Source organism: Muscardinus avellanarius (genome assembly GCF_963383645.1).
Source record: "Muscardinus avellanarius genome assembly, chromosome: 3".
In the NCBI taxonomy this organism is placed as follows: domain Eukaryota; kingdom Metazoa; phylum Chordata; class Mammalia; order Rodentia; family Gliridae; genus Muscardinus; species Muscardinus avellanarius.
In genome coordinates this window covers 150938873-150966565 of record NC_137788.1, presented here as the reverse complement: position 1 = coordinate 150966565, position 27693 = coordinate 150938873, and the positions used below count along the sequence as shown (strand labels likewise).

General features: G+C 38.6%; 1 protein-coding gene across 1 annotated transcript in view; it reads left to right on the top strand.

The window, feature by feature from the left end:
• The window catches only part of AGBL1 (AGBL carboxypeptidase 1), a gene marked incomplete at both ends in the record, with an annotated part of 531035 nt that overhangs the window by 29631 nt on the left and 473711 nt on the right, over positions 1–27693 (top strand). The window lies entirely within an intron of this gene.

Below are 27693 nucleotides of genomic sequence, written 5' to 3'. Positions count from 1 at the left end.
TTTCCTATTATGTTAAAAAGTAATAAAATGAAAAGAAAGACACCTAGGTAAATGGTTTAACATCCCTTAACCCAGTTATCTAGGTGGCTTTCTTTTCATTTTATTATTATTTTTTAAACATGCATCATGCTGCTAATCCCAAAGTCTAGGTGAGCACCATGAAGTTACAGTGGTGGCCTGAGACAGAAGGTGTAATTTTAACAGTTACATCTACTTCATCCTAGTCTAGACCTGCCTGTTAAAAACAGTGCCACTAGGTTGTGCTAGAGTATAAATAGAGCATGGATGTACATTTCCTGGTAAATCTTCACTTATTGGCTATGTCTTTCATTCTTTCCTATTTTTTAAAAGCATACATTCTTCTGTTCATGATAGCTTGAAAGAATATATCAGAAACATCCTTGTGATTGCTGTTCTTTGAAGTAAAGGACCTTGAGTGACACTATTGTGATTTTGTCAAAGGCCTGAGCAGTGGTATGCTGAGAATTATTTACACCTCTACCTAGATACCACTTAGTCACCTTCCTGTATCAGAGTCCTGGGATGAGGACCACTACTTGTTCCCTGTATTTTCACTGGCTTTTCATTTTCTTCCTGACTTATGAACCCTGCAAAGCTTGAGGCTATATCTTGGTTTTCTTTCTTTTTTTTCTCCTCTGTCTACTCTTTCTAGGGCATCTGTCTCAGTCACATACCATCTAAAGTCATGGGACTCTGATGTCTCAGCTACACCTCTAGTCCTAACTTTTCTTCAAAACTCTAGACTTCAAATCTCTGTTTTGTGGGTATTATTATTATTATTATTGTTATTATTATTATTATTTGGCAGACTGGTGATTGAGCCCAGAGCATTGTATCTCTGAGCTCCACCCCTAGCCCTATTTTTTTATTCTTTATTTTGAAACAGGGTCTCACTAAGTTGCAGAGGACCTCACTAAGTAGCTGAGGCTGGCTGTGAACTTGTGTGGGTATTGTTTTTTTGGGAGCCTTCATGGCTGAGGATTGAACCCAAGGTCTTTCACATGCCAGGGAAGTGCTCTGCCATTAAACCCAATCCCCAACTCCATGGTTACTATTCTAGTTTACTCTAACCAAATCAAAACCAAACAAAACTAACCAACCAATGAACAACAGCAAAAATAATATATCAAGTAAGTTAAAGTAACTTACTTACAATTATACAGCTAGTAAGCATTAAAACTAGAATTGAATCTTGGTTCTCTCTAGGGCTAAAGTCCAAAAGTTATATGTTTGTTTGTTTTCTAGTCACTTTGTTTACATGATGCTTAATTTATGTGTCAACCTGACTGGGCTAAAGGGTATCCAGGAAGGTGGTAAAATACAGTATCTGAGTGTGTCTGTGAGAGGGTTTCTCAATGAGATCTGTATTTAAAGCACTGGGCCAGGTAAAGATGATTTACTCCACCAAGGTGGGTTGGTACCATCTTGACCTGTGAGAGCCCAAATTGAACAGCAAGTCAAATGAATGGCGAATTTACTCTCTCTTCTCAAGCTGGGTCATATTGCAGTTGCTTCTTTGACCTTCAGACTTGGGAATGTATACCTGGAGGGCTCCTCCATCCCATATCCACATTCTCAGCCTTCAGGCTTAGCTCCCCTGGTTCTCAGATGTTTAGATTTGGAATCAATTACACTACTGGCTTTCCTAAATTTTCAGCTTGCAGATGGCAAGCTGTGGGCCTTCTTAGCTTCAGTATCATAAGAACCAATTATCATAATTATATGTCTATCTGTCTATCATCTTTCGATCTAATCTGATGGATTCTGATTCTCTAGAATATAGTTGGCAGTCAGTCATCTTTTCTATCTGGCTCCAGGAATACTTCCCTATAGGTTTTTGGATTACTTGGGCCATTTGCTTAATGATTTATCAATTGTCATCAGCATAGTCTTGATGAAGACTTTCTCTGTGTGGCTATATTGATTGGAATTAGAGGTGGCTATGGATAGTAGAAAGTGAAAGTGACTATTTTATTGTCTCGCACATAAAAAATCAGAGGCCTAGTCATTCTGGGGCCCTACTCTCTTGACGCTGGGCTTCATTCCTTTCTAAGGTTGCGATGTGCCCTTTTAGAGATCACTCTCTCTTCCAACATGGGAATGCCTACCAACATTCGTGAGTAAGGAAGAAGTTACAAACTGGGGCAATGCCTGCCCTAGTGCCTGCCTCTGTTTTCCTTTATTTCTCAGTATTTGAAAAAATTCCCCCATAGAAGCCTATATGTAAGGAACAAGGTATGGAATAGCTTGATTTGGCATCAGATTGACCTGCGTATAGCTTGCGATTTTTCTTGCACAAACTTTTCGGTTGGGTAATGAGCTCAATACTTTTTGCAGTAATCTCATTTAATTTTTTCTAAAGCCTGTAAAGTAGGCATTATCTTTCTTTTACAGACAGGGGAAAAATCAGGCTCAGAATGTGTTTTTATGCATATCAGACAACGTATAATAGGCAGTGATTAACACTTCACGTAGTACTAAGACTTTTATTTACCTTATTTTAATCCAAAGTTTCCTTCCAGACTATCATATGGGACACTTAGCTCTACCGTTTTTCTTTATCAAGGTTTTCTCAGAAAATACAAGCTTAATGAAATCAGAGATCATAGGAGAGTGCCGTGGGGCTTTAGAAAGTCAGACACAAAATTCAAATTCAGCCCTAGGAACTTTTGCTGTGGTGAGTCTGGAAGGGCCTAGAGAATTTGTAATTTAGCAAGTTGGTGCTAAATTAACTATGGGTGAGCTTCTGACATATCAAGAATAATTTTCTAGAAATGTTTTCCTGGTATCAATTTGGTCATGTTCTCCTTGGATGCAAAAATCTCTGCTTCTTTCCTTGTTTGAGTTGTCACACTGAACAGCCATCTCTGAATTTCTCGACTTTGTTACCACGGTCCTGGGGAGTCAATAAAATCTTATTTGTTTCAGAAATTCTTTTCCTCAGGAGATGGCTCTCACATTTTTCTGGATGGAAAAATACGTATTTTTAGAGGAACTTCCGGGAAGATGGCGACCGAGAAAAGCGGGCTTAAGAGCCCCGCTAACAACAAATCTCCATTACCACAAAATCAGCGCCTTTCATAGCCAGAAAACACCATCACCAGTGAAACAAAAAATCACCAGGATCCAGAGAGAAAGCGGACTGAGAACAGAGCCACAGAGGAGATACACCGGCCTCGCGCCTGAGGACGCTCGGCAGACGCGGCAGGAGCGCCATACTGCCGGCGGCAGCGGCGAATTCACGGGACGGCTACAGCAAGCCGAGGTGAGCCACTGCGGAACAGCTAGGCGGGATTTCTCCGCGCAAAGAGCATCTAAAGCTCCCAGTGGCCGAGCTCAGCACACGCTGCAGGGATTCAGAGTAGAAATCAAAATCAAGAAGAAAAACGCCAGCCCCATAGCCGAGGGCGTAGCAGCGGCGCCATATTGCCACCGGCGGCAGCAGCAGCGAATTCAGAGAGGCCAGTACAGCTACATCTGCGTACTCAAGAACAGTGAGTCAAATTGCGGGCCACAGAGGAGAAATCCCAGTACTGTACTCCCTGGGACTTGACCCAGTGGGGGAGGGGCGGTGGCAGAGATATCACACAATAGGAGAACGTGCAACCTGGCACCCCCCACAGTCTAAAGCAGCCTCTATCGACTCTCTGGGTCGGAGACTCTGTGATAAAACCCAGTAAAGGAGTAGTGGGGTCCGAGATACTACTGACTCGAGATCCAGAACACCTTAAGGGAAGTCATAGTGACCCAAGGGAAGAACCCAGAGAAGGCACAAACATCGGAAATCATGGGAAAGAGGAATAATACTGGAGCAATTAATGCCCACAACCCCACAACATCAGAACCCGATAAAACAGAAAATCAGAGATTTCTAGAAGATCAAATCAGGAAAATAACTGTAGAAATAATAGAGGTGCTTCGAAAAGAACTCCGAGAGAGCCAAAAAGAGATAAAGGATGCAATTAATGAAGTAAAGGCCTCAATTCAAAGCACAAACAACCGATTAGAACACATGGAGAACAGAATCTCGCTCTTAGAAGATGAGCAATCCAAAAATGAACTCATAGTTTCTAATCTAGAAAAAAATATCCGACAGCAGGAATCTGATATTGAAGAAATATGGGCCCATTTTAAGAGAGCTAACCTAAGAATAATTGGAATAGAGGAGGGAAAAGAAAGTGAAACCAAAGGGATCAACAGTCTCTTCAAAGAAGTAATAGCAGAAAATTTTCCAAACATAGAGCAAGAGGTTGATACACATGTCCAGGAAACTTATAGAACTCCCTTTAGACAGGATCGGAGAAGAGGATCCGCACGCCACATAATTGTCAAAATGACCAATGTGGAAGCCAAGCAGAGAATCTTAAAGGCAACAAAAGCAAAGGGCCAAGTGACATTCAGAGGCAAACCCATTAGAATCACTCCAGACTTCCCAAATCAAGTCATGAGAGCCAGAAGGGCTTGGAGTAACATATTCCAAACTCTGAAAGAAAACAACTTCCAGCCAAAAATTTCCTACCCAGCAAAACTTTCTATCAAATTAGATGGAAAAATAAGAAGCTTCCATGACAAACAGAAACTGAAGGAATTTATGTCTTCAAAACCAGCACTAGAGAAAATACTCAAAGAGATTAACTACAAAGAAGAAATAGGTAACACACACCAGAACCAGAGAAACAAGAGTTTCCATCCAACAGACAATTAAGATTGGTTATCTGTGGAGATTCATTATTTATGTTAGTCTTTTACCTATCTCTAAATGGTATTGTTTGCCTTTATTGTTGTTAATTTTTAGGATTTCTAGTTGGAATATTAATATACCTTCAGATATAGCAATTGGAAATATTTTATCCCATTCTATTAGTAACTGTTAACTCTGTTTACATTGTCTTTGGATATACAATTTTTTTTTTTATTTTTTAGGGAGTCTGTATACTCCTCTGTTCCCTGTGTCATTGAAATCATAACCAAGAAATCACTGTCAATTTCAATGTTGTGAGGTTTTATGACCCAGATTTTCTCCTAAAAGTTTATAGTCTTAAGATTTGTATTTAGGTCTATTATCTATTTTGAGTTAATATTTGTATATGGGATTAGGTAAGGGTCCAATTTTATTCTTTTCCATGTAATTATTATTTTTTAACAATATTTAGTTAAAAGATTATCATTTCCACCACCAAATGTTCGTGGAAACCTTGTCAAAAATAACTTGACAATATAGGGAAGAATTTAGCTCTAGGCTTTTATTTAACTCCAATGGTTTATATATCTGCCTTTAGAATAGTACTACACTGTTTCAATTATTGTAGCATTATATGGTTTGAAATCAGAAAATATATATCTTCTAGCTTTGTTCTTTTTCAAGATCGTTTTGGGTACCTAGACTCTATATTCCATATTAGGATAGATTTTTTTCTGAAAAATAAATATATAAATATATGATAGTTTCACCTAAAAAATAGAAAAAATATTCTCTGGTAAGAAAGAAAGCAAAAAGAAATATTGAAATGTTATCTTTAAGTCATCAAAAGCTTGGTATCAGACAAATGAAACTGTTATGTGAGATTATCATTTTTAATTTTAGATAAATTGCCATAATACTAGATGTCAACTACTAAGCCAACCATGGGAGGGAGGGATAGGGAGAGAATGGGGTGGGGATTGGGTGGGGGCTGACTGGGAAAAGTGTGCATGTATGTCTACAAAAGTATGTATCCTACCATGATGTATGAATTCAGTGCACCAATAAAATAAAAAAAAAAGAAAAATACGTATTTTTAAAGGTGCTGCCTAAAGCCTACAGGAGAAGCTCTCGTGGGAGATGCTGGAAACCCTAGTTCATCTTGCCTTTCTTTTTAAGGCTAGCAGGAATGATGGAAAAAAAAAAAGTTTCAAGACACCACATCAGCAGGGTGGATTCCAAAGAACAAAAATAATACTCATGGCATCACTCCCCTATGTTTATTCTCATAAGAGCCCGTCTTTACAACAACTCTGCAGCTCCACGTACACTGTTGGCCCTCTGCAAATCAGCACCAATGACAACATTATAATTACGTTTCAAAAACAAAGGCAGCGAGAAGTTGCATCTTAAGTAGCCTTTATTTGGTTGCTCTGGAATGCCTGCTTAAGTTCAGCACTGGAGAGAAGATGCTGAAGTTAAAATATATTGGCCAAAATTTCTAACTCGGAATCTAACTTCCTGTCATACCTATTGTGAATGTAGATCCTTCCCTGGAGGTTTGGACATTAAAGAGAAGTGATGGGGCAGGAAATGGGAGTTCTCTGGATTCTGTACACAGTGCAGTTAAGCAAGTGTAAGGAGGCCTACCTAAGGCTTTTTGGGTCTGTTGATTTGGGTGGGACTTGAATGCAAATGTATACAACTAACAATGAGCTTCTCAGTATCTCATGTAATCAGTATTAAACAGCTGTGTTAAAAAGGGTCTATTAGTGTAGGCATGATCATAGCAATTCTCGTTTATTTAGCATTCACTATTTGCCAGGAGGGGTACCAGGGAATTGATAGTCATGCTATCTAGTTCTCAAAATAATATTGTAGGGTGAGTATTGTGTAATACTCTGAGAGTTTCCAAGAAGGCACAAAAAGGGGAAAATAGATGGTAAATGGCAGAACCAAGACCCAAACCCACATCATGGCCTGGGGTCCTTGCCTTTTTCTTTAGCTGGTACATCACCTTTGATGTGACCAAGACTCATTTGATTGCAAGCAGCAAGTACCTGGTTTTGGATTACAACAAACGCAATTTAAATTGCACCTTAAGTTTGGTAAAACTCATTTAACTTTAGTTTACAAATAAAATAAATTTATTAAAAAGATAGAAATATTTCTCACCAGAACTTAAAGTGGGTCTGTGGCTCCTGTATCATCAGGAACCAACACTTAAGTCCGAGTAGTTCTCATGCAGTATTTTTTCTTTTCTTTGCTGTATACTTTGGCTCCCATTTCCTTCTTGCTAGAGATGAGCTTCTTCTGGTTCCTCCTATCAACTCTCCCATCTAATGCAAGACACCACTGACATTCTGAGTTTAACATGAGATAGTCTAGGCCCTCAGAGAAAGAGAGGCACCAGCTTCAATAGTTCTGAGATGTGGCAGCTCAGTTGAAATGAGCTGGCCAGCTCTGCATCCATTAGTTGGGGCCAGTGGGCTGGTTAAAACTGTACAGATTTGATTGCACCTATGGTGGCCAAGGTGTATAGAAAAGGAAGAGCAGAATTCAGAAAAGCAGTGTGTGTGTACATATTTCATGTTTGTCAGCCTGTGAAAACCAGCACAGAAGAGCTCAGTACACCTGTGCAGACTGCAGGTGTCTGCTGCTGGGTGCCTAGAGTTGTTTTTAATTTTGTCTTTGTGAATGGCTCCCCACAAGGGACAAAGTAGAAGGATTTGGGTGATAACTGAAGGGTGCCAGAGAAGGGAAGCATTTGTCCATAATCTGTTCTCAGTGTCAATTCCAAATATCCATTAACTACTGATAAGCCAACTAGATTTTTTATTAATGTACACACATAGTCACTCATGTGCCACCTATTCATTCACTCACTCATTTTACATTCATTGAAATAAATGAGTGAGCACAAGACGCCAGGTCTTAAATATGAGGCTGTCCTATTGCCTACCACATAAAATCTAATGTCCCCACAGCACCTCCTTTCCCAGATCGTCTTTTGCTGGCCCCTGTGTGCACAGGAGGCTCTTGGACAACTTGCAATGCTCTTTCACCCAGTTTATTTGATGAATGGACACCTCGTGGCTTCAAGGCAAAGTTCCAGCATTCTCTCCTTAAGCCCTTCTCTGCAACACCTTCCTTGACCCCAAAGTAGAGCTAACTGATTCTTCTCTAATGTTCCTATAAGACTCATTAAGCTTATCTTCAGGACAGACATTAACCTACAGGTACCTGTGCGCCAATGAGCAAAAATGCCCCCCACAGTTTGTTCAGTGCTGAAAAATTGTAAGTACATACATCAATGTCGACTGTGAGGCTAGACGGGTCTTCTCAGACCTGGCATCACCAAGTATGGCAAAAGCTAAGACATGGGTACAGTGGCTGGCCATAAGCCACCCCTACTACCGAAGAGCCCCACTCCTCTGCTTTTACGTCTGCCATTGCACTATGAGAACCAATTATATCTCACTAATTGTGTATTCCTAGTGTCTTGCAGAACTCTTGGCACATTTTTGGTTTTCAATAAATGTCTGTTGAAAAAAAGTCTGTTGAATCAATGCAAAAATGAGTAAAATATATAGCAAGAATATTAATTTCTATGGAGATATTTCTTTAATATAAGTGCACTCCTGCACTAAGGATATTAGAAACTTTGGGACTCATGTATTCCCCAGGACATTCTTCCCTCTCTCTTGTGTTCTTATTTGCTTTTATTAGTTTTTCTTGTGGTTACTTTAGAAAAATTAGAAATTTGAATATGTAAAAGTGACTTGTAACCTAACCACTCAGGAATAACAACTATAAACATCTACTTTTCCAGATATTCTTCTGTGCAAAAATATATAGAAGCTTGGCATGGTGGCACATGATTGTAATCCCAGCATTTGGGAAGCGGAAACAGGAGGATCACAGTTCTCAGATAGCCTCAGCTACTTAAGTCCTTTGCAACTCAGTGAGACCCTGTTTTAAAATAAACAATACGAAATAGGGCTGGGAGTATGGCTTAGAGGTAGAACACCTCTGGGTTCCATTTCCAGTGACACACACACACACACACACACACACACACACACACACACACACCTGGAGGTTATTTTGTTAAGTGAAATTAGCTAGACCCAGATAAGAATCATATGTTTATTTTTTATTTTGAAACAGAGACTCACTAGATTCATGAAAATCTCACTTCTTGCTTAAGGCTACCTTGAACCTGCGATCCTTCTGTCTCAGCCTCCCAAGAACTGGGATCACAGGTGTGGGCCACCATTCCCAGCCACCATATGTTTTCTCATATGTGGAAACCAAAAGAAAAAGATGACCTGAAAATAGAAGCACTATTGGAGGAGAGGAAGGGGGACTGGAGGCCCTGGGAAGGCAGAGAGAAGGGAGAGACTGGAGAGAGAGGAGGCCAGATACAATCAAAACATGATATATGCATGTATGGAAATGTCAGAGTGAAATCCATTAATTTGTGCTATTAATATGACTGAATAGTTATAGATTAGGTTAATCTCTCAAACAAACAGACAAATTTAATTATTCTTCTTAAATAGTGACTAGGCAAATGTGCAAATGTATAAATCATAAAGAAATAGCCAGGTCTACAGAGGTCTTTCTCTAAAATTAGAATTTTGAACATTGGTGCGAGAGTTTTGGGAGATGCTGAGTTTTCTGTCCCTGGACATATTAAAAGAACACAAGGTTGGGCATGGTGGCAAAAGCTTGTAATCCCAGCATTTGGGAGGCTGAGACAGGAGGGTCGTGACTCTCAGACAGCCTCACCTACTACTTAGTGAGGCCCTTTGCAACTCAGTTACCCTATTTTAAAATAAAGAATAAAAAATAGGCATGGGGTGTAGTTCCGAGGTAGAATTCCTCTGGGTTCCATCCCCAGCACTGCAAAAATAAATAAATAAAAATAAAAATAGAACAGAAACTTCCCCATTTGCATGTTGTGGGGGTGATTTGTGCATTTGACAACAGTCAGATTAGGAAGTGAAAGTCTGAGATTCTGTTCCATTTGGGTAGTTCTCCCCAATTCAGAGAGAAAGCCATGTTTCTAAATGTGATGGCTGTGTTGGGAGCCAGAAATCAGTGATATTTTGCAATCCTGTCCTAACCTGCATACAGCTGAAGGTAGTCTCTGAGAGATTAACCTTTGAACACACTCTTCGGCTTACTTACACTCTTCAGGTTAACAGATGAGTTTTCCTTCCACAATGTGCAGTAGTCCAATGATGTCTGATGTAGTCACTGTGCAATTAGTGTTAAATTAGTTATAGGATAAAACGAAACAAATTTGGCTTTTTGAAAATAGGGAATTTCATACCAAGGCCAAACTTGAAGGAAAGAAAGCCAGAGAACATTTCTACTCAAAAAGCAATTTGCTTTGCAAAAGGAAGTCAGAAAATTACAGCCTATCATAGTAATTACTGCACACATTTGCGTTTGAATGCACCCTCTCTCTCTGAACAACTGTCTCCAAATTCCTCTCCCTTCACCTCTCAGCAGCCAGAATCTACAGCAGGTGGCAACACGGGCCTTGGAGCAACATGATGTTGTCCATTTCTTGACACAACTGCAGGAGGTGTGGACAGGTTGAATGTTGGAGGGCCCAACCCAAGCAGAGGAATGGGTATATGATGATAACAGGATTATAGAGAACGCAGGTATTCCCACGAAAGCTGAATGCAGTGAACATATTAGACATCAAGGATTAAAATAATACGTGTAGACCAAGAGTAGTGGCACATGCCCATAGTCCCAGTACTTGGGAGGCGGAGACAGGAGGATCACAGGTTTAAGGCCAGTCTCACCAGCTCAGGGAGGTTCAGCAACTTAGTGAAACCCTGTTTCAAAATAAAAAAAAAAATAAAATAGGGCTGGGGGTCTAGTTCAGAGATTGAACCCATGGGTTCAATCTCTAGGACCAGAAAGAAAAAAAGATGTCTTTAGACCCAAGAGTACTTTGATCAACTACTTCTCTAAGAGAGGCAGTTTAATTACACTTTTTCTCCCCAAGGATAGGCTAGACTTAGTGACTTGTTAAAAAAAAACATAAAAAACAGTACAGGAAGGGAAAAATGATAACTTCACTATGAATAAACATGGCAAACATCACTTTAACCAAATAATAAACTAAGTGATGATGTTATCAGTGATGTCCTGTTGCTTGATGCAGCTTTAATGTGAGATGAGAAAAATTCTTTACATCTGAAAGACCCATAACACCAGTCTGCTAATAAGAGAGAGAGAGAAAAAAGCAGACACATCAAAATTTTGAGCCATTCTCAGAATATCATTTTACTATTTTTCAGTACTGTCAAGGTTATAGAAAAAAAGGAATTACTGAGAAACTGTTACAGACCAGAGGAGACTGAAGGGAAATGACAACTAAATGCAGTGTGGTAACTTGAATGAGATATTGGAACAGAGCAGAGAGTACTGGAGAATCTGGTAAAATCCAAGAACGTCTAGAGTTTAGCTAACAATAAGGCAGTGTCAGTTTCATAGTGATTCTTTCGTTTGTTTTGGTGCTAGGGACCAAACCGGGAACCTCATGCATGCTAGGCAAGCACTCTCTACCACTGAGCTGCACACCCAGCTCTGGTTTCTTAGTTTTGAACAGTGTACCTGATACTGTAAGATATTAAAAAGTGGGGAAACTGGGTGATGGTGTACAAGGGCTTTCTGTGCTCTTTGGAATTTCTGCCAACTTAAAATTATTTTAAATAAAAAAAAATATGTTAGGTCTGGGAGTAGAACTTGAAGGTAAAATGATCCTGAGTTCAATATCCTCAGTTACAAAACAAAATGAGCAATGACAACAAAAAGTTTATTGAAAATTTCAAGGACTTTTTTTTCTATTTTCACAATAGACTTGGTCCATGTCTCTGATATTAATGCATAGGTGTTTTTTTTTTTGTTAAACTAGGAAATGAACCCAATAGCATTCTATATCTAAGCAACATTCCAAGCCTTTTTATTTATTTATTTTTGAAACAGGGACTTGCTAGGTTACTGAATGTCTTGGTAAGTTGCTAAGGCTGCCTCAAACTTGTGATCCTCTCGTGTCAGCCTTCCAGGTACTAAGATGTACTGGTGTGCACCACAATACCCTGACTCATTAGGTAGTTTTAAGGCAATCAATATGTTATTCACAAATAATGCCTATACTTCCAATCACATGGTTCAAACTCTAGACTTTTGAATATATTTCTTAAGAGTAAATGGTTAGAATGGTAATTCATCATCAAATACTTTTTAATTGACCATGGAGCTTCTGAGAATCAGAGAAGGTCACAATACTTAACCCAATTATGTGTTAAATTACTCACAAGAGTCTGTATGATGGCAAGACACACTTATAATTATTCTTGGTAGGTGGGCATAAAACTGATTGATGTTAATATGGTAGGCTTTATTTTGTGAGAAATTAGTAAAAGGGCTGTAGAACTAATTTTGCCAAACATCCCTCCAAGTACAATACTGTCTTTGTGACAACTCCAAAGGATTGAAGGCTGTTTTTTTAAATTATTATCTGGCTAATCCATATATGCCTGGTGGGAGAGAGCTTTGGTTTTCAATCATGGTGAATCTGTGTTTTGTTTACATAGTTGATTGACTTCCATCAAGAAGACATGAGTCAAAACTTAAGACAGAGTTAAGGTTTTGGAAGAGGTTTCTACCCTGAAATTGGGGTAGCCATGGTTCCCCAAAAGAACTGTTACCTGCATTTGGAAAGAACCTCCTACTTCCCCACTATCCATTTCTATAAACCTTTCACAATTAGATTTTCATTTCCTCTCCTACCTCTTCCTGATTGCCCACTAGCCATTCTCATGCACTGAATTCAGTTTGGGCTTCGCTGTGATAATGTACCCATAGTCGTGTCTTTTTAGCTTGAAAATTCCTATACTGATAGCATCATTGAAACCTCCTCAATATGGCTCAATGTATTAATTAATTTCAAATAGTTGAAATAAACACCCAATAGAATGGGTGAATAAAAAGACAAATGGACATTCTGCCATGTAGTCATGACTCTCTATTATTGAACCTTTAAAAAAATTATTTTATTGGTGCATTTGTAGTCATACATCTTAATGGAGTACAAGATGTTAGAGGCATACATGCACACATCATTCAATTACTCCTTACCCATTCCCTCCCTCATCCCTCCTTCTTAAGCTTGGCTTAGTGATTGACTTTGATATGTTTGTGAATGTACATCATGTACAGTAAGGAATTTCTCTCTTCCCCTCCCAACCCCCCCAGTTAGGTTGCCTTATTTGCTCATTTATAGTTTTTTCTTCTTTGTCTAGAGTTCCTCCGATGACATATTTTCTCCCTAGCTCCTGCATATTAGAGAGAGCATCTGATTTCTTATTTTTTGTGGCTGACTAATCTCACTTAGCATAATGTTCTCCAGTTCCATCCATTTTCCTGTAAATGATGTAATTGTGTTCTTCTTTATGTCTGAGTAAAATTTCATTCTGTACATATCCCATAGTTTTGTAATCCATTTATCTGTTGATAGACATCTTGGCTGGTTCCATAGTTTGTGAATTGTGCAGCTATGAGCATAAATATGCATGCATTAGTTTGGTAGTTTGGTTTCCATTCTTTTGGGTAGGTACCCAGAAGTGGCATTGTGAGGTTTCTTCTCACTCTTCTGAGGATCTTCCATACTGTTTTCTAAAGTAGTCACACTAATTTGCAATTCCACAACAGTGTATTAGAGTTCCCACTTCCCTACAATCCTCACCAGCATTTGTTGTTGTTGTGTTTTTAGTGATTGCCATTCTAGTTGGACTTGGGTGAAATCTCAGGGTAGTTTTGATTTGCATCACTCTGATGGCTAATAATGTTGAGCAGTTTTTCATATATTTATTGGACATTTGAACTTCTTTTGTTAAGTATCTATTTAGTTCGTGTGCCCATTTTGATTAGATTATTTGTTTTCTTTGTGGTGAGTTTCTTGAATTCTCCGTATATTCTAGATATTAGCCCTCTATCGGAGGAATGGTTGGCAAAATTTTCTCCCATTCTGTTGGCTCCCTGTTGAGGTTCTTGGTAGTTTACTTTGCTTTACAGAAGCTCTTCAGTTTAATGCAATCCCATTTATTGACCCACCTTTTATTTTCTTGTGCCTTTTGGGTCTTGTTAAGAAGGGTTTTACTTAGGCCTATGTGTTGCAGTGTTGGGCCTCTGCTCTCTTCAAGGAACATCAAGGTTTCTGGTCTAATTTACAGGTCTTTAATACATCTTCAATTGACTCTTGCTCAGGGTGAGAAAGGGGTTTATTTCCATTTTTCTGCATATGGTTAACCAGTTTTGCCAACACCATTTGTTGAACAAGCAATATTTTTTCCAGTGTATATTTTTGACCCCTTTGCCAAAAATCAATTTGCTCTAAGTGTGTGAATTTGTTTCTGAGTTTTCTATACTGCTCCATTGGTCTGCTTGTGTGCCAGTACCATGCTGGTTTTTTTTTTTTTTATTACAATGGCTCTGTAGTATAGTTGAAAGTCAGATATTGGGATTCATCCTGCATGGGTTTTGTTGCTGAGAAATACTTTGGCTATTTTGGGATTTTTGCTGTTCCAAATGAATTTAAGGACTGATTTTCCTATGTCTGTGAGGAATAACCTTGGTAATTTAATGGGTATTGCACTAAATCTGTAGATAATTTTTGGAAGTATGGCCATTTTGATGATATTTGTTCTGCATATCCAAGAACATGGAAGATTTTTCCATCTTCTGAGGTCTTCTTTGATTTCTTTTTCAATGTTTTATAATTTTCTTTGTAGAGGACTTTTATCTCCTTGGTTAAGTTTATCTCTAAGTATTTTATTTTTATTGTGGGATATCCTGAGTGGAAGTGTTTTCTAGATTTTTTTTTCAGTGAATTTATGGTTGGTACAGAAAAGCTTCTGATTTTTTAAGATTGATTTTTTTATCCAGACATTTTGCTGAATTTGTTGATCAGTTCTATAAGCCTTTTGGTGGAGTCTATTGGGTCTTCTAACTGTAGTATCATGCCATCAGCAAATAGGAAATGTTTGAGTTCTTTTCCTATTTTTACTCTGATTTCCTTTTTGTTCCTTATTGCTCTGGTTAGAGTCTTAAGTACTATATTGAAAAGTGGTGATAATGGACATTCTTGTCTTGTTCCTGTTTTTAGAGGGAATTCTCACAGTTTTTCCCCATTTAATATGATGTTGGCTGTGGGCCTTTTGTAGATTGCCTTTATGATGTTGAGGTATGTTCCTTCTATTCTGATTTTTGGCAGTGCTTTTAGCATAAATGAATGCTGGAATTTGTCAAAGGCTTTTTCAGCATGTATTGAACTAATCATGTGATTTTTGTCTTTGGTTCTGTTTATGCGATGAATTACATGGATTTATTTATTTTTATATGTTGAACTAGCCTTGCATACCTGGGTGAACCCTATTTGGTCATGGTGTATGATTTTCTTGATGTTTCGAATGTATGTTGCTTGTATTTTGTATAGCAGTTTTACATTTAAATTCATCAATGATATTGGCCTGTAGTTTTTTTTTTACTTGAGCTGTCATTATTTGATTTTTGGTAGTAATGTGATGTTGGCTTCATAGAATGTATTTTGGAGAGTCTCATTTCTTTCTATTTCATGAAATAGATTGAGGAGTATTGGGATTACCTCTTCTAGAATGGTTTTATAAAATTAACTTGGGAAACCATCTGGTTCTGGTCTTTTCTTTGATGGTAGACTCTTTATTGCTACATCAATCTCTTTGATTGCTATTGATTGGCTTAAATTTTCTGTATCTTCTTGACTCAGTTTATAAAGATTGTATTTATCTAGAAAATTGTCAATTTCTCCCATATTTTCTGTTTTGTTGGAGTATGGATTTTCAAAGTAGTTTCTGAGAATTCTTTAGATTTCTACACTATTGGTGGTAATATATCCTTTTTCATTTCTTATATTTGTAATTTGGATTGATTCTCTTTTTGGTTGAGTTGCCTAATGATTTCTCTATTTTGTTATTTTTTCAAGAAATCATCTTTTGGTTTTGTTGATTTTCTGCATTTTTTTATTCTCTACTTCATTGATTTTTGTTCTGATTTTAATAATTTCCTGTCTTCTACTGGCTTTGGGGTTAGACTTACTATTTTTCAAGGGCTTTGAGGTGTGTCATTAGGTTGTTTATTTGGTGATTTTCTCTTATGTGGGCACTCAGTCCTATGAACTTTCCTCTTAATACTGCCTCCAAAGTGTCCCAGAGGTTTTGATAGTTGTATCTCTATTTTTGTTTGTTTTAGTAATTTTTTATTTCACTCCTTACATCTTCTATGACCTGTTCTTCATACAAGAGTGTGGTGTGCAATCTCCACATGTTTATGTGGTTTCTCTGGGTCTTCTACAGTTGATTTCTAGTTTCATTGCATTGTGGTCTGAAAAGACACAGGAAAGTATGTCACATTTTTTGAATTTGCTAATGCTCAATTTGTGGCACAAGATGTGATCTATTTTGGAGAAGGTTCCATGAGCAGCTGAGAAAAATGTGAACTCTGCTGTAGTTGGGTGAAATATTCTATGTGTGTCTAATATATTCATTTGGTGTATGGTATTCTTTAGGTCTTAGGCATCTTTACTGATCTATTGTCTAGAAGATTAGCCTAGTGATGTGAGACTGGTGTTGAAGTCTCCAAGTATTATTGTATTGGGACTTATGTGTGACTTAGTGTCACAAAGAATGTGTTTTATAAAAGTAGCTGTATCTATGTTTGCGGCATAAATGTTGACTATTGTTATTTCCTTCTACTGGATTATTCTTTTTACTAGTAAAAAATGATCTGCTTTGTCTCTTCTGATAAGCTTGGCTTGAAGTCTAACTTGTCTGATATCATAGTTGCTGTTCCTGCTTGTCTTCAAGTTCCATTCTCATGGATTACCCTGCTTCAGCCCTTTACCTTTAGGTTATTACTATCTTTAATTGTAAGGTATGTTTTTTTTTTTGCATGCAGCAGATAGATTCTAGTTTTTAATCCATTTTGCCACCTTATATCTTTTCATTGGGAAGTTGAGGCCATTTATATTCAGTGTGATTATTGAGAGATGATTTTTAATTCCTAACATTTTGAGTTTTAACTTCTGTTTGAGTTTGTGTAAGGTTTTTCTTGGCTTAATTGTTTGCTTAATGGAAATTATTGTTTCTCTTGTTCTGGTATGTATTACTTATTTCTTCTTTGCAGCTAATTGAGTATTTTCTCTAGTGCTGGTTTGGAAGACATAAATTATTTCAGCTTCTGTTTGTCATAGAAGAGTTTTGTTTTTCCATCTAATTTGAAAGATAGTTTTGCTGGGAAGAAAGTTTTTGGATACAAGTTGTTTTCTTTCAGAGTCTGGAATATATTACTCCAGGCCCTGGATTTTATGACTTGGTTTGGGAAGTCTGGAGTGATTCTAGTTGGTTAGCCTCTGAATGTCAATTGATCTTTTTTTTTTTTTTTTTTTGCCTTTAAGATTCTATCCTTGGCTTCTATGTTGGTCAATTTGACTACTATGTGGCATGGTGAACATTTTTGCTGATCTTGTCTAAAGGGGGTTCTATAAGTTTCCTGTACCTGTGTATCAATCTCTTTGACTATGTTTGGAAATTTTTCTAATATTATTTCTTTGAAAAATTGTTGATCCCTTTGGTTTCGCCTTCTCTTTCCTCTTCGATACCTATTATTCTTAAATTAGCTCTTTTAAGATGGGCTCATATCTTTTCAATGTCCAATTCATGCTGTCAAATTGTTTTTTCTAAAATATATACTATGTATTTATTTCTGGAGTCATTTTCTAAGAACAAGATTCTGTTCTCCATGTGTTCTAATCTACTGTTTATATTGTTTGTTTTGATGCTTTCACTTCAATGATTGCATCTTTTACTTCTTTCAGGCTCTCTGTAAATTCTTTTCAGAAATCCTGTATCACTTCTACTGTTAACTTTTTGATTCTTCTGGCCATCTCTGCAATTCTGCGTTGTTAGGTTCTGTTATTGTGGTGTTGTGGGAGCTCATTGCTTTCTTGTTATTCCTCCTCATGATTTTAGAAGTTTGTTACTTTTGATAGGTTTCTCTCAGTCTCTATGTGTCAGCTAGTGTATACAAGGGCGAGTTGTGTGTATTCAACCGTGAAGGTTGAGTGAGGAGAAAAGTGAAGTCGTAAGTACAAGAACAGAGTAAATCCACAGATAGGATCAAAGAGAATCAGAGTATGAGTTTGGTAATGGAGTATATAGTAGAGAATAGAAATAGTGAATATGTAGTAGGATTCTAATAACCAATGTATTTAGTATAGTGCTATGAAGTGGATTTAATACAAGTCAAAGAAGAGAAAAGAAAAAAAAAGAAAAGGCACGGAGAGAAGAGAGGATGTGTGTATAAGGGAGGAGGGTTGTGAAAGGGGTGGGGAAGAGAGCAAACAAATAAACATATACACACACAAAACAAAAACAAAACAACAATGAAATAATACAACCCTACAAATATTTGAATACTCAGGAGACTTGGGTTCTGCAGTCTCATTTTTTGTGCAGACGCTGAGTGCCACTGGCACCTTTTCTGCTACAAGCCTGGTTCTCTGAGTCTCTCTCAGTCTATGAAGATGGCTGGTATAAATGGAGCTGGGTCTAGTGTTAAGCATATGTCTTTCTCCATGATTTCCATATATGTGGAGCCTGAGTCTCTTCCTGCCTGCAGAGGTGGCATTTGCTTTGAGATAAACCCAGTGTATATATGTAAGATTCTCTGTTCTCCACAGCTAGGTCTGAATTGGTCTGACTTCTCCCCATTCACCACAATTGGGTGATCTGTGGTGATCTTGGAGATCCTCCTAATTGGATCTAGCATTAATTGTAGGTCTTCCTCCGTGATTTCCACCAATGTAGGGCCTGAATCTCTCTGAGCCTCTGCTATGTCCAACAGCAGATTCCACCCACAGCAGGCACAGTGTCCTTGGCAAAGTCTTAGGGGGACATCTGTGGGTTTTTATAGTTCCAGGGTGGGATGTTCACATTTTCAAAGAAGTGTATAGTATATTCACAAATAGAGGTTAGAGTCTATGTGAACTTTTGATGAGGAATAAGATTTCTCTAGGAAATTTTTTTTTTTTTGGTGGTACTGGGGGTGAAACCCAGAGGCTTTCTACCTCCGGCCTATACTCCCAGACATTTTTATATTTTATTTGGAAACAGGGTCTCACTAAGTTGCTGAAAGCCTCACTAAGTAGCTGAGGCTGGGTTTGAGCCTGTGTGGAAAAAAATTGTTTTTTACAAAATACCCTCATATAGGTTATCTAGTCATGACTAAATTTTGAACATCTTAATTCACTGAAGAAGTGGTCAACACAGGTTCTATAATAGAAATGCAGATGAAAAATATGTTTAACTGATAGTTTGATTTTTGGATGATCGGGAAATGAAGTCACAGGGAATTTGGAATGATGAATAGGCTGCTTAATTTATTTCCCAGTCTGCTTTCCGTTTAGCTGTTTCACTGTGGTTATAATTAATATACCAAATCTTGCAACAAATTCTCATTGCAGCTGGCCACATAGCACTGAGATTCCTGGATATATTTGGTAGGGAACATTTTCCTTTGAAGATGAGAATTGTTGGGATGAAAATCACAGTTGAGGTTGCTTGGAGATGTTTGGTATGGGTCATTTGGCCCAAGAAGCTCATGATATAACTTGAAATACATCTTAGAAGTACTTCATGAGAAGAGGAGGCCATACTCCTAATGAAATTATTCAAAGGATGGTCTCTTTTCATACAAAGTCAAATATGAGCATTGGCAAAGTATTTTTCTGAAATACTTCCCAGTAATGTGGCCTTCAAACAAGGAAATGACTCTAGAAAATTTTCACGTCTGGTAATGTCATATTTGGCCTCAGCTACTACCATTGAGATCATGAAGGAACTCAGAAGCAGAGGGACTTTATATTTTTATCCTTGGACATCTGTTGGGTGGTATGTTAATTCTTTATTACTACCGTTTAAGATTTTTAACATATAATATTTTGCCTAACATTTTATCACATATAGTATTTTGCTTAGTTGAGGGTTTTAATTTTGCTTAGTTGAGGGTTTTAATCCTCCTGACAGGTGTGACCTATCACAGAGACAATCTTTCATAAGCAAAGTATTGGTTCATTTAGGAAAAATCTTGGAAAATGCCCTTACATTGTAGGATGGGAAATCTAGTGTTTCTTGATCTTGTTTATATTGAGTTGTCATTTGATGAGTATAGATATAGAAGGTGATTCTTGGTAGCAAAGTAATGATGGTATCTACCAGAAGGAAGCTAACCAAGGAGGGAAAGGGATTATATTCTGTGGGAAACTTGAAGTAAAAGATGGGAAAATTTTACTATGGTAGAGCTATGTCCACTGTCTACTGAAAACTTTTGTTCTCTTTTTAACTGGATGGGCTAATTATTCCATCTTCCTTCATAATTATTTATAAACATGTGACAATTTCTGTTCATAAAATGAGGCTAGAAGATATATGCCACTTCTAGACCTGACCCCCCAAAAATCTTTGAGACATTGTCTGTATTTTTTCCTATTCATTTGAAGCAGATGAACATATTGACCTTAGAGGACATGTGAGAAAAGATGAACTATAAAACCTGAGTGCTTGAAACATTATTATAGAAGCCATGCCAACCAACCAATCAATCAAGGATATATCTTTTGGACTATTTAAATTAAAAAGAAGTCCCCTCTTTTTATGACTGGTCCATTCATACTTGTTTATTTTTAGTTGTTATTTATTATAGTGGGTAACATTATCCTATTTTTGGCTATTTACTATAGTGGTTGTATATATTCAAATCTGGATTATTACCCAAAAGTTCATGTGTTGAAAGCATGGTCCCCAGGGTATCATATTCAGAGGTGGGGCATGGTGGAGTGGGTCACTGGGGAGAACTATATCTGTCTCTGGCTTCTTCTCTCTTTTCCTCTCCTTAACTGCCATGAGCTGAGCAGCAGAGTGGACATGTGGAGAGTGTATGAGCTGGTTGAACGGAAAGACCAAAATAGAAAATTGTCAAGTTGGAAGGTGAATACTGGGATGTCTTCATGCCTTAAAGGTTGTTGGCCATGGACAACATATGAGTACAGAAAGAAAGGAAATTATTCATTTCTGGGAAATCTGCAAAATGTAGAGCTGCCCTTCCAAAATGGCATGGTGCTGTCTTTAATAATGGTCAGTAGAGGTTAGGATTGGGGGAGGTCAGGGACTATGGACCTGAAGATGGAACTGGCCTCTTTCATGTCTCTTATGCTGTGTATTCTAGAGAGCTGGGACTTATCTTTCAAAGAGCTACATGCCCTGCCTGAGGGCATCTACCTCTCCTCTGAGGCTCTTTGGCATGTTTCTAACAGATGAACACATGAACACACTATTAGTATCTCCTGCTTTTCTCTCTCCCTCCCTCCATCTCTCTCTCTCCTCTCTCCTCTCTCCCTTCTCCCCTCTCCCCTCTCTCCTCTCCCCTCTCTCCTCTCTCCCTTCTCCCTTCTCTCCCCTCTCCCCTCTCCCCTCTCCCCTCTCTCCTCTCTCCCTTCTCCCCTCTCTCCCCTCTCCCCTCTCCCCTCTCTCCTCTCTCCCTTCTCCCCTCTCTCCCCTCTCCCCTCTCCCCTCTCCCCTCTCCCCTCTCCCCTCTCCCCTCTCTTCTCTTCTCTTCTCTTCTCTTCTCTTCTCTTCTCTTCTCTTCTCTCTCTCTCTCTCTCTCTCTCTCTCTCTCTCTCTCTTCTCCCCCTTTTCTTTCTCAAGAGCCTGGCACTCAGCAGTCGCTGCTTTCCCACACTACCAAAAATAGAAAGTTGGCCTCATAGCATGAGGTTCTTCAATGGAAACCAGTCTGACATCATAGAATGTCAGTGGGCTGTCACAAGGTCATAGGACTGGAAGGGGTCAGGCAGGGTGGTGCACACCAGTACTTGGCAGGGTGAGACTGGAAGACTGAAGGTTGAGATCAGCCTCAGAAACCTACAGAGACCCTGTTTAAAAATAAAAATAAATTTTTAAAAAGGGCTGGGGGTATAGCTTGAAGGTAGAATGCCTCTGGGTTCAATTCCTAGTAGAGCGCATGCGCACGGATGTGGACACACAACACACACACACACTGGTAGGGGTCTGAGAAATCATATCTTATTGCTATAGCTGAAGCATGAGAAGAACAAGTGGGATCTAGGGTCTAGAGAAAATAAATGATTTACCTGAAGTCAAAATAAAAAAAATTTGGTAGAACGAGGTTTATAACCTTCAGATCTGATGTTTTGTTCTTCTCTCCATCATGTTGTCTCTTGCAAAAATCAATAATTGAGTAAGAGATGAAGTAAATTATTTGTGAGATCTGCTTGGTCTAGGTGTGCACACATACGTTGGGGAGAGAGAGAGATTGATTTATTGTCATTCAGTTTTTTTTTTTTGCAGGGGATGGAACCCAGGGGATTCTACCTCTGAGCTACACCCCCAGCCCTATTTTCTATTCTTTATTTTGAAGCAGGGTCTCACTGAGTTGCAAAGGGCCTTACTAAGTAGCTGAGGCTGTCCATGAACAATGATCCTCCTGTCTCAGCCTCCCCAGTGCTGGAATTACAAGCATGTGCCACTATGCCCGGTTCTGTCATTCAGTTTTTAGTAACCAAATTTCTAATGCTTTTTAATGATCTGCTTTGAGATAAGTTTGCATTCTAGTTATTAGGACTGTATAGGAAATTATCATAATTTTGGTAGCTTAAAGAAAAGTATTTTATTTTTCTCACAATTGGGTGGGTCAGGCATTTGAAAAGGACTCAGCAGGGCAGCCCTTGTGTGGCTGATGTCATTGCTATCAGAAGCCTCCACTGGTCTGAACATCTAAGACTGCTCACTCTTGTGATTGATAGCTGAGGCCAGCTGATCCCCAGTCAGCTGATGGCTTAATTGGCTGTCTCCTGGGGCATCATATGAATATTTCCATTTGGTCTGGGCTCTCAATGGACAAGATAGTTTATCCGTTACATGGATATTCAAGGCTTCAGACATCAGTATCCCAGTGACCTGATGTCTGTTTATTAACATCAAATTGCATTTCTTTTTTATGACCTATCTTTGAAAGTTAACCAGCATTACTTCTGTTACCTCCTATTTGTTAATAAGAGAGTTACTAAGATTGGCCAAGGTGCAAGGGTAGGGGGCATAGATCCCACTTACTGGTGGTAGGCATGACAGAATATTTGTGGGCATGTTTTATTTATTTTTATTATTTTATTTTATTCATTTTTTATTGGTGGTCATGTTTTAAAATTCTCACAGTTTGGATTCTGCATTCAAGATGTTTTCATGAAAGAAACATTAATTTAGTTATTTTAGAATGTCCTAATTTTTTATTTCAAATTCACTAGGTCTTGAAACTTCATTCAGAAAATATGAAGAAAGTTACTTTAGTTCGTGAGCAAATCATTCAGATTCTCTTGGCCTCAATTTCTTCATCAGCACAATAGAAATAATCACAGCTAAATTGTAACATGATTTTGTTTTTGAGGATTAAGCAGTAAATAATGTCCGAAACAGAGTAGACTCTCAAATGGCAATAATTATGATATTGTTGACTGTATGGGATGCCAATTCACGTCCTGAGGCCTTTTTTTTTTAAATACTCAAATGGTACAATATATCTCTGAAAAACAACTTTCCAGATTGGGTTAAGGAAAACCATTACCTACTAGTTTAGTTTAGAGAGTACCCAAGTTGGCAGTTACCATGAGAAGTATCCATGAGGTAACAGGAATTCCTGAGCTGGGATATTTCACCAGGGATGTCAGAGTCATAGATCTGCTTTAAACTTAATGCTAATAACTGAGAGGGGGCCCCAGGGAAGGTCACCTTCTCAGTGTTTGGGGAATGGAGGTACCCGAGAGTTGGTTGGTCCAGTGGCTTCACTGCCTGTCCTGGATGCTTTTGATTGTTCCTGCATTTTTGGAGGTGTTGGATCCAGAGGATCAAGTGAGCCAGTTGATAGCCTTGAAGCAAGAAGATTGCAACTTACTTCCTCCATGTGACTGCTGAGCCTGGGCCGGTAGGCACCTGGAAGTGATATTTACTTGCTGTGCTTAGAATCCATTCAGATAAGCTGGAAACCGTTTGACACTTCTTTTCCGTCATCCTTAATTCGAACCCAGAAGTTTCACGCTGTAATTTGTCAACTGTGCTTTGGAGAGACATCAGAGCCTTCCTAGAATAGAGACGGGAGCCTGCTTCCCAATGAGTGCCATTTAAAAGAAATCAGAGAACCTTTCAGGGATAGGATGCTGCTGATTGCCGTCATTATTATTATTACGACTGGGAGACTTCACCATTTGCTGTGTGACAACAAGTGGGGCTGGGTGTTGTAGGGAAAGCAGAGGATTTAAAATTGTTTCTTACTGAGGATGAGACCTCACCCTCTTCATAGGTTTATTTCCCCCCGTCCTTAAGAGCATTCTGCTAAATCAGGAGCCTTGTGACCTGGATGGAAAATTGATCCAGAAGATGATGTATCTCTAAGGATCTTCAGACCTATTTTTAGATTATTCACCTTTTGTCTAACATGGTGATAGCACATGTTTACTGACCAATATTTTATTGCGTGTTTATCATTACCCCAGGAAGTGAAGTACACATTTTTAAATTGGTTATGTAAGATTCAGGAGGTACAATTATTAGGCAAATATCTGTGAATGAAGAGGTTGAGTGTTAACAAAGGTTATGAAAGTAAGCACAACATCTACCTGAATTAAATGTATATCATTATTTATTTACTTTTTTCTAGAACTAAAAATTGAGCCCAGAGACATTCTGCTCCTGAGCTATACCCCAATCCTTATTTTATTTCTTATTTTGAAATAGTTTTGTTAAATTGCTGAGGCTGGCCTTGAGCTTGTAATCCTCTTGTGTCAGCCCCCATGTATGGCCTAAATTCACATACTTTTAACCACCTTCTTTCTTTCGCTTCCTCCTTTCATCCTCTACCTTCTTCCCTTTCTTTGCCTCAGCCTCATTGACCTTCTTTGTGTCCTTCAGATTTTTCCTGTTCTCACCAGCCACAGGACTTGGCACACTCTCCTCTTTTTGCTCAGTGGATCTTTCCCTTCTATCTTCTGCCAATTAACTCTTGCTTATCCTTCAGCTCAGCTCATTAGTTTTTAAGAAAACTCTTTTCTGATTCATGTCATATAACTCTCTTTTATGTTTGTGTGACACAATATAAAAATTACAGGCGATTATTAGCACCTGCAATTTGACATGTGTCTGGGTGACTGTGAATGGTATCTGCCTTCCCAGCAAACCTGAAAACTCCATGCAAACAGGGCCTGTGTATGTTTATACAACTAATGGTAGTCTCAGAGTCTAGCTTAAAGCCTGGGACATAGTGTGAGCTCACCAGAAATGGACCACATTCCATTTTTACCATCCACATGCTGGGCCATGACATCCTTTGTTAATTGAGAAGAGGATTGTAGATATCCTTAATAATTAAGACATAAGATATGATTGGGGCATTTGTCTACATCTAGAGAAAAATGAGGAAAGATTCTCAAAAGTGATTTCATCTTCAAGGTTCTTTCTAGACATTGCAGCCAGAAGACATTATATGTCACTTATTTTTAACATTGTATTATAAAGTCATATTCTGTTAACATGGCAGCTTCCCTTTCCCCCACCATTTCCACATCAACTCCATAATATTGAAACAGAGGTAATTTCATTGTATTCCTAGGTATTTCAGTCTATATTCTTAAAATACCTCTCTCTTATGAACTCACTTCAACCCTGATGGGAAATTTTTTCCTTCTGTCTAAACTAAATTTCTAATCATGTGGTTACTGTCTATTTCCTCTTATGTAAAGATGAGAGACTGGCTGGTTGCCGATTTTGGTATTATAACCGTTTCTAGTAATTGAAGTTTGTGATTAGTGCTCACCTCAGTAATTCATTACTAACTCCAAATTTAATAATGTCTTTTATTTAACCAATGGACCTCAAACTGCATGACTGCAAGAACAAATTTTTTTTTGGCACCATGGCTTTTTCGGGCTCTGAATTGTGTCCTGTGCTCTTGGTTCATGAGTCTTGAAGAGGGAGGCTCTGTCTTATTCTTTAGAGACCAAGAATTAGAGATCCTTGGGGCTGTTCTTTTGGCCTATGAGAACAAAGCAGCAGGACATCCATGCTGTGTTTCAATGATCTGAAAGGTACATCCCCAGTGTGGTGGGGATGGACTGCCTCAATGAGATCAAATGTCACTCCTGCTGGGACTACATTTCTGAAAAAAAAAAAAATTGAGATCAGAGGCACAGGATGCTTCAATTTTCCCTCCACTGTAAGGTCGCATTGACACTGAAAGTCTGTTTTTATCAACATGTGTCTGGCCCATAGTAGGCATTTTTTATTTGTTTGGCCAGTTGTTTCGAAAGAAAGGTTGAGTTAGGCACCTTTGTAAGCTTGTTTAACAGTGCTCTCACTGGGAAACATTTTAAGGTAGATTTTGGCCTCAAGGAGATCAGGGTAGCAAGTCTCTGGCAGGTTGCACATTGAGTTTCCATCCCATCCCATCCCATCTAATTCCATTCCATAGTTTTCTAAATGCCAAGTTCCCATGGTAAGTTCTGGGGATAATAAGAGAAATGAGGTGAAATTCTTGCTCTAGAGGAGCTCATGGTTTATTTGTTTTATTATTATTATTATTATTATTATTATTATTATTATTATTATTATTATTTTTGGTGGTACTGGGGTTCCTGGAAACCCTTCTACCTCTGGGCTATACTCCCAGACCTATTTTTATACTTTTTTATTTGGAGACAGGGTCTCTTAAGCCAGCGCATGCAGCTGGCTTCGAACCTGCGCTATCCTCCTGTCTCTGCCTCCCAAGCTCAGGGATTACAAGCATGCGCCACCACGCCCGGCGAGCTCATGGTTTAAAGGAAGATAGGAAGTTAAAAATGGTTGCAAATTCCTTTTGACTCCTCCAATTGAGGGGTGGAATTTAATTCCCTTCTGCTTGAATCTGAGATAGCATCAGTGACTTGATTAACTGATAGAATGTAGCAGGAATGACATTTGGTCTTTTGAGATATAGTCAAAAGAATTCTGGCAACTTGTACATAGTTCTCTTAGTTCTGGGGAAAGTCAGTTACCATGTAGAAATTTCAAGTACCTTAGAATTCCCCTACTGAAAGGATGTATGTGGGCATCCTAGTCAACAGTCCAAAGTAACCGTGGTCCTCCGGCCATCTTTACCACGCTATACAACATGTGAGTGAGAGCATCAACCAGGTTTGGTGGCAACACTGGAAATCCCAGTATTTAGGAGGCTGAGATTGGAGGTTCACAAGCTTGAGGCCAGGCTCAGAGACTTAGTGAGGTCCTCAGAAACCTGGAAAGGCCATGTTTCCAAAGAAAATAAGAAGTTGGGCTGAAGGTGTCGCTCAGAAATAAAATGTTCATGGGTTCCATCTCCAGTACTACAAATATATATATATCCCCTACAGACCAGTGCACCTGACAGTAGTATTCCACTTTGAGATCTCAGAGGAATCTCCTAGCCCAGCCTGGCACAAATTTTCTATACACAATATCAAGAGATAAAATTTAAAGGCTGCTATTTTAATCTATTACTTTTTAGGGTAGTTTGTTACCCCTGCATAGATTACTAGAACAGAGAGGTAGAAAAATAGAGTCTAGTAAGGATCATAATAAAAAGTATAAAGTGTCAGCAGCAAGCAGATGGAAAATTCTTCTGTTTTTGGAGAGGCCCAGCATTGTACCACTCGAGGAGGTACCCACCATGGCATAGCCTTTATGAGGGGCATGCCTAGAGTCGTGTAGTGACCATGTATGGCAGTTTTGGGTAATGGGTACTGGGGTGATAGATTAGCTGGGAAAATTATATGGGAGCTGGGAATTTAA